Here is a 7297-nt window from a genome sequence, read left to right on the forward strand (position 1 = left end):
CAAGAAGAAAAAGTAACAATTGGGCACGGGCATGCACGGGTACATCATCTAGTTGGTTTATAGAGTCGAAAATGTTAACTTTTGGAGTGGGAAGTATAAATCGCAATTGATAAATGCGACTTCTAATTTGAGTAAATACGTTTTATACGCCTTAAAGCGCATCTTTTACCTGTCGCTACTCGCTACTACAGAGAGTTTTTGTAAAGTAAATTCTGGGCATTTGAAATCTTCTAACTTTTTTGGAATAATAAATAAGAAACTATTTTTAGGATAATGTAAGATATATAGAATTTCACACTATTACATAATTTAAAATCTAATTGCAAGTAATTTTGTATAATAAATATTAGTAATGGTTAACCTGCAAAAGATAGCAAAAATGATATGTTAGAGACAGTAAATTGCAATTATACTAATACAAAAATATTTTACACTGTGAGAGATCATTTATCATTTGTTTGATTGTCATTTTTTTCTCGCTATAGCTAATACCGGTATGATTTATAATTCAATTTAAATATTATCTTACACTTCATACAATATCGGATATCTAATATTAATGCTAGCCATACTGAGTATTATTAATCTTGCATATATAATTATGCACTATAATCCCAGTGTAACTGATTTATGAACTAATCAGCTTACAATTTTTATTAATTTTCTAATTTTTATTTAAAAAGTTCAAAGGGAAAATGAAGAAAGCAATAAGTCTGTAATTTTTTATCATGCCTCTGGTAATAATTGGGCTTAAACCCAAATATAAGCCTATATTCGGCCATAAACTTGCTTTCACCCATTACAAAAGGGAACTAGCCCAATATTGGGAGGAAATATTACCAAGGGAAACAAGAAGATACAAAAGAAAAAGGGGTAAATTATACATTTGACCAATCGGCTAAATATAATTATTTCGCTACCCAAATATATATATATATATATATATATATATATATATATATATATATATATATTATACTTTTATCGATTATTATTTTTAAAGCGACCATACTATGTAGTTTTCCCAAAGAATAATCTGGGATACGAATCTCGTCAAATTGTTGATAAGGAAACAATTTTTTCTAACATGCAATTTGGGGTTAATAGAGAGAAATCACTCATCCTTAAACTCACCTTGATCAATCCTTTAAATCCAGCATTGCCGACACCAACAATCTCGATCAAGAATCTTATCAAATAGTACGATGGAAAATAGTTCTACAGGGCCGACCTGAGAACATATGTATTACAATTACTAAAATTATCAAAAACAAAAAATGTGGTACATATGATCTCACGTTGCCCCTGTTGAACATTTCCACCTATTTATATAAAACACTTAGAACTTTTGTGGCAAATTATGTTGATTTTGAAGACACATAAGGGGGAGATTTTAAAGGTGTGGAATTGTACAACACAGTACTACAATTGTACTGGTACTTCTAGGACAATAACTTTGTATAATATGTAATGTCTTTGTCAATAATAAAGTACAAATTATATAGTGTACTACACACATTCTACTTCACTCATTGGTACTACAAATTGATTAGTTGAAGATTTTGTGAGTAAATCAATAGACTTGTTTCAGTTGTAGTGTACCTCTGTAATGTATATAAGTACTACAAATTATAAAATACATATTGTAAGTACAAAATCGTAACTACACTTAAAGTTGTACAATTCATATATCACTTAATCATGATTAACTAATATGATCTGGTGTACATATAAAAACTTAGTTACATATGGTGTGTGGACAAAACTAACAAACACATGACACGTGTCATCAAAATTCTATTACGGGGTCATTTTCTAAAAATATTGACCGAAGTCAAACTTAGCACATTGAAGATTCAGTATCAGAACTTAATTTGAAGTACAAAAGAATAAAGCAAGGGAGAAGATAATTAGGATTTAGGAGCATTAAGCAGTTGATGTGGAAGTAAAGAAACTAACTAATAAGTTAATTAAAGAAAATGGGAAGAGTCGCCACCTAACGATTTTTAAGGTGTGTTAGGGCACCTATTTGCAAATGACTCTGATTTAACTAGTCTACGTCATCAAAAATCGGGTAAGAGCTCAAATTACTATGTGGTCCACAACTGTGGTTCCCGACCGAATTTTAAACTATGTGGGAATTATTGAGTTTATTAATTATTAATCATAAATAAAGAATTAAATAAACCAAGTTTCTAATTTTCGAGGCTTGCAAGCTAGATGTCAAATCTTATTTTTCCCCAAAGAGAATTAAATTAAACTAGATGCAAAACCTATGTTTTTCACATTACGGTCTTTACTATATGTAATAAGGCCATAGGTGATACAATCATACAATAAGTATTTAACTGCCAACTAGATGCCAATTCTAAGTTTTAAACTAAAGATCACGTAGAGATAAATTGAATAGTAAAAAAGAATAGAATAAACATGCGGACAAATATCAAATAAGTTCATAATAAAATATTGAGAGTGCAAGAACGAGCAAAAATAAATGACTGACCTCAATCCAAGCGCTTTAAAATAAGCATCTTACTAGGTATTTGCGACTCCCCCCAACATAAAAATACGTTAGTGAAAAAATATGCGCCACCTTATAGGCATGACATTGTGACAGTTATTATAGTTCGGAAACGAGTATCAAGCAAGTAGAATTAAACGACTGGACTTACAAGTGTCACAACGAGTTCACATAATAAGCAAATATTTTTACAGTGAAGAAGATCAATTTAATAATAAAATTTTTTTAAAAAGAAAGACCGTCCTAGTCACTTTAAAAAACAATACAGTTGTATACTGGTTTGAGGACTTGACCTCAAAGTCCTTAGCCCCTCACAAATTATTGATTAACTTAGAGAGGGCTCACACACATTTAGCACAAAAGTAAATACATGCAGAGGTTGAACTAGAACGACTAATCAGATTGATGCTAAATATTGTTTCTAGACGTGTTGCTGAATAGAGATTTGAAAATAGAAACAAACTTACCATATTTATCTAGTCTCAAATAAAAGAAGCAAAGAGATGACATTTAGATATATCCTAATGAACTTTTTAAAGATTTTTTTTGGTTTTAAATGAGCTATACAGAGAGCACCATCAACTAGTGAAAACAAAAGTAGATACATAGAAACATATAAACTAGCTTTATAAAGTCATTTCTTAAAATCAACTTAAATATTCCTACTTAGTTTTAACAAATCGGATTCTCATTAACTAAAATTACAAAAATGATACATGCCCTTGAACCTAATAGAGCGATCGAGAATAGCACATAAACAAGCATGAAACACTGAAACAACATGCACACAAGGTTTAAAAAAAAAAGTTATTCATACAACATAAATACGCTGTAGCGATCACCACAAAAACCTTAACACATAAGCGCAATTACCATCAAACAGGTTTTACAAAGCAAAAATACCAGGAAAATCGCATATAGTTTACTCATATTAATCAAACGAGCATAGAGTAATATGGGGGGGAATTTAAGGGAAGTAGAGCCGTACCTTTGAACTCGTGACAACGAATACAGAAAGCCATCAATCCCGCACTGCATATTTACAGGAGAATTATACAGCAACAACAATGGCGGAACAGAGACATCTCTGAGCATTTTCTCAAAACCTCATCGGCCGCACAACGACGCAGCGACATGAATTGCAGCAAGTGATATAATTATGAAATCGGATTCCAAGCAAGTTTTTAATGCAGGTGAGTGCAATGGCAAACAGTGATAAAGGAGATTAATAAGATGGTGAAGATAAGCGGAGAAGTTGAAGAAAATGAAGGATAGCGGGGATGCCGTTGAGGCAAGAGACTGGTAGAGATCGATGGAGGAGCAATAGAGTTGATAAAAATGTCCCAGATGGCTGTCTTCTTTCTTTCTTTCCTTCTTTCTTTCTTTCTTTCTTTTGTTTAACCATCTGTATCGAGAGATGGAGCCGTGAGTCAGTACTCGTCTCCCCCCTTGATATCAAATGAGATTCTGACATAAATAGCATATGTAAATAATCAAAAGAGCCGTTGGGGAGATTGAGAATTTATGGAAAAGAGGGATTCGAAAGGATTGTGTTTAGAAGATAGAGGAATCAACGGGTAAAGAAAAAAAATAAGGAAAATAATGATGGAGACAGGGAAAGAAATCTATATTTTATTTATTTATTTAAAAGGCGAGAAGTCATCCCTAAATAGAATTGATTCTTGAAAAATTAACTTATTTATATTATTATAAAAGTATGAATAATTTATGCTAAATATTGAACGATTAAAATAATCTCGAAATATTGGTCGACTTTTATTACCTTAAATATTTGTATAATTTAAGATTATAATTATAAATCACCCGAGGTTGATTTTTGTTTCCATTTAAACTACGCATACACCAACCCTAACCCTAGATAGACGACTTTGGGTCAAATTCTTTTTTTTTCTCGACTTTCTTCTCGTTGCATACTTCTTCTTGCTTGTTGGACAACAATATGGCAGATTTGGATTTTTGGACTCTACTCATCACCACCTACTTTTTTTGCTAGCCTATTCCTTTTTTGACAATAATATGCTTCCTTATTTAATCTTCCCCCGTTTGCATAGGATTAGAATTTATTACATGAATCCACGTAGAAAAAGAATAAGCCAGTTATTCTTATAAAAGATATCATTGTTCCACATTATTCATTATTTTCTAAAGGTATTGACGTAGAAAGAAGCAATTTTCTCCAAAGGTATTATTAGTTCTCTCTATTGTCCCTTTTTTTCGTCATTGAATAATAGTTTTAGGTCATGTATATGGATTAGAGAGAAAAACAATGATATCTTAATATTTGCTGTAATTATTTTTATATTGTGCTTCTTTATTTTTCATCATAATTTTTAGTTTTGGATATCAAAGTCTTTTACATTGATTTTTTTTGGACGCCAATACTGCAGCAATCCTAATTCTAAGTGGACAACAAGACTAGATAGTATACTTTACAGTATACCTGTTAATCGAGGCGGGCTGACCCGTTTACAACCCGGTTCAGCCCAGTACTATAGCGTGGGGGCGGGCTGGGACGGGTTGGGCGGGGAGCGGGTATCAAACGAACAGTTTTTTGATACCGGTGCACCGGAACTCGCTAAGCCCGTTAACCCGTTAACGGGTTGTTAACGGGCTACAGCCCGGTTCAGCCCGATTTTTAACATTTTTTTTTTAAAAAAAAAAAATTTGACCGTTGCCAACGGTCAAATTCAAATATGACCGTTGGCCAACGGCCTTTTTTTTTTTGCAGAAATGGTCATTTCGGCCTACCCTCTTAAGAAAATAGCCCCCACACCCCTAGTATTTGATAAATTATAATTTTAACCTTTTAAAAACTATAAATAGTCCCCCTTCTTCTTCATATTTCCTCACAATTCACTCTCTTACTGCTCTAATTCTCTCCTGATATTATTGATTATTGTTCTTAAATTCTCAATTACTTATTATTTCAAGTTTCATCAAATATTTAGTTTAGCCATTACAAAATTATTATTATCAAATATCAAGTATTCAAGTGAAGTGTGGTATCAACAATCAAGTATCGATCTATCAATTGAAGTTTGGTTTTTGATATCAAATTTAGTGCGGCATCCGGAATCCCGGTACACTCGTTCTATATCTTTCTCTTCTTTGGTGTACATTTATTTTATTATTTACAATTATTAATTTAATTTACATAATGGATATATTTAGAGCAGCCAAAAAAGCGTGCAGTAGCAGAGATGGTAGTAAGAAAACTTCCAAAAGATCGAGAGATGGTGCTTGTTCTTCTAGTAGCTTTACACATATTTCTGAAAGTTCGCATGAAAATTTAAATGTAGATTATGATGGACTTCAATAAAATTATGGTATAGATGATGATTTAGATGATAATTTAGATGATATTCCATTTTCATCACCTGATAATCTTGAAACACCACCAGCTACACCTGGTAATGCTAGTCAAACTCAAAATATTAGGGGTGGAAGTCGTGGTAATACAAGTAGGCCTCCCCTACCTATTAAGAAGAATCGAAGATTAAGAAGTAAGTGTTAGAATTTTTTTGACAGACTAGAAAAAGATAAAAATTATGTAAGATGTAAAATTTGTAAGGATATTTATAAACATGAGACCGGTAAGGGAGGGAGAACGGGTCAACTTCATAGGCACATAGTAGACAACCACCCTCTTGATTGGGGAGTAGATGAGGAAGATGGGCAACAAAAACTAAACTCGGGTACTGGAGGGTTAATGGGTAAATACGATATTAAGAAAGATCAGAAAGAATTAGCTAAAATGATTGTTTTAGGTTGTTTACCTTTTAGTTTTGCTGCTTCACCATATCTTGTTACTTATATTCAAAGAATTTATAACCCTTTGTTTAAAAGTATTCCTAGAAGTACTTGTAGAGCTGATATCTTTAGGCTTTTTGGACAATATCAGACATATATACGTTATTTGTTCGCCAATCTTTCTTGTAGAATTTCTCTTACTTCTGATACTGGTCGTGCTGTAAATGGTAACGATTATTTGACTGTTACATTCCATTGGATAGATGGTAATTTTTGTATGCAAAAACGTATTATTGCTTTTAAATATGATGAAGATCAAAGTCATACTGGTGCATTTATAAGTAATACTATTCATGAAGTTGCTATATTTTATAATCTTGCTGAAAAGGTTTTGTGTGTGTCATTTGATAATGCTTCTAACAACAATGTTGCTATTACAATATTAAAATTGCATCTACACTCACCACTTTCTGAAATATTTCATGTTAGATGTGCATGTCATATTTATAATTTGATTGTGAAGAGTGACCTTGAATTATTTAGAGATCATATCACTTTAGTTAGAAGAGCCGTTGGTGTAATTCAAGGAAATAATAGAAGTGCTAGATTAAATGCATTTAAAGAAAAATGTCTACACTATGGACTAAAACCAAGACGCATGCCTGATGAAATAGTTACTAGGTGGAATTATGCTTATTTATTTTTAAAATGTTGTTATAAATATAGAATGCCTATAACTGAAGTTGCTAATTCTCATTGTACCGATCCTAGCCGTTTGTTAACATCTAGAACTTGGGATGTCATTGAAGATGTTGTAAAGTTTTTACAAAAATTTTATGTGGCTACACTTGAGTTTTCTGGAGCTTATTATCCTACTATTGCAAATGGTTTAGTTCATATTGCTGAAATTTCTCTTTTACTACATAATTTGAAAAAGAAAGAAGGATATACTTCTATTGTTGAATCTATGCTAGATAACTTTAAAAAATATTTTTACCCAATTCC

At 32.0% G+C, this 7297-nt stretch overlaps 1 long non-coding RNA gene across 1 annotated transcript; it reads right to left on the reverse strand.

Moving 5' to 3' along the window:
• Positions 1 to 213: 213 nt before the first annotated feature.
• Positions 214 to 3971, reverse strand: LOC107766729 (uncharacterized). The gene is made up of 2 exons (XR_001643776.2): positions 1135 to 3971; positions 214 to 361 (listed from the first exon to the last, which is right to left on the reverse strand). It is a non-coding gene; the product is annotated as an uncharacterized LOC107766729 (long non-coding RNA).
• Between the last annotated feature and the right edge of the window lie 3326 nt (positions 3972 to 7297).

This window comes from Nicotiana tabacum, chromosome 15 (genome assembly GCF_000715075.1).
Source record: "Nicotiana tabacum cultivar K326 chromosome 15, ASM71507v2, whole genome shotgun sequence".
In the NCBI taxonomy this organism is placed as follows: Eukaryota; Viridiplantae; Streptophyta; class Magnoliopsida; order Solanales; family Solanaceae; genus Nicotiana; species Nicotiana tabacum.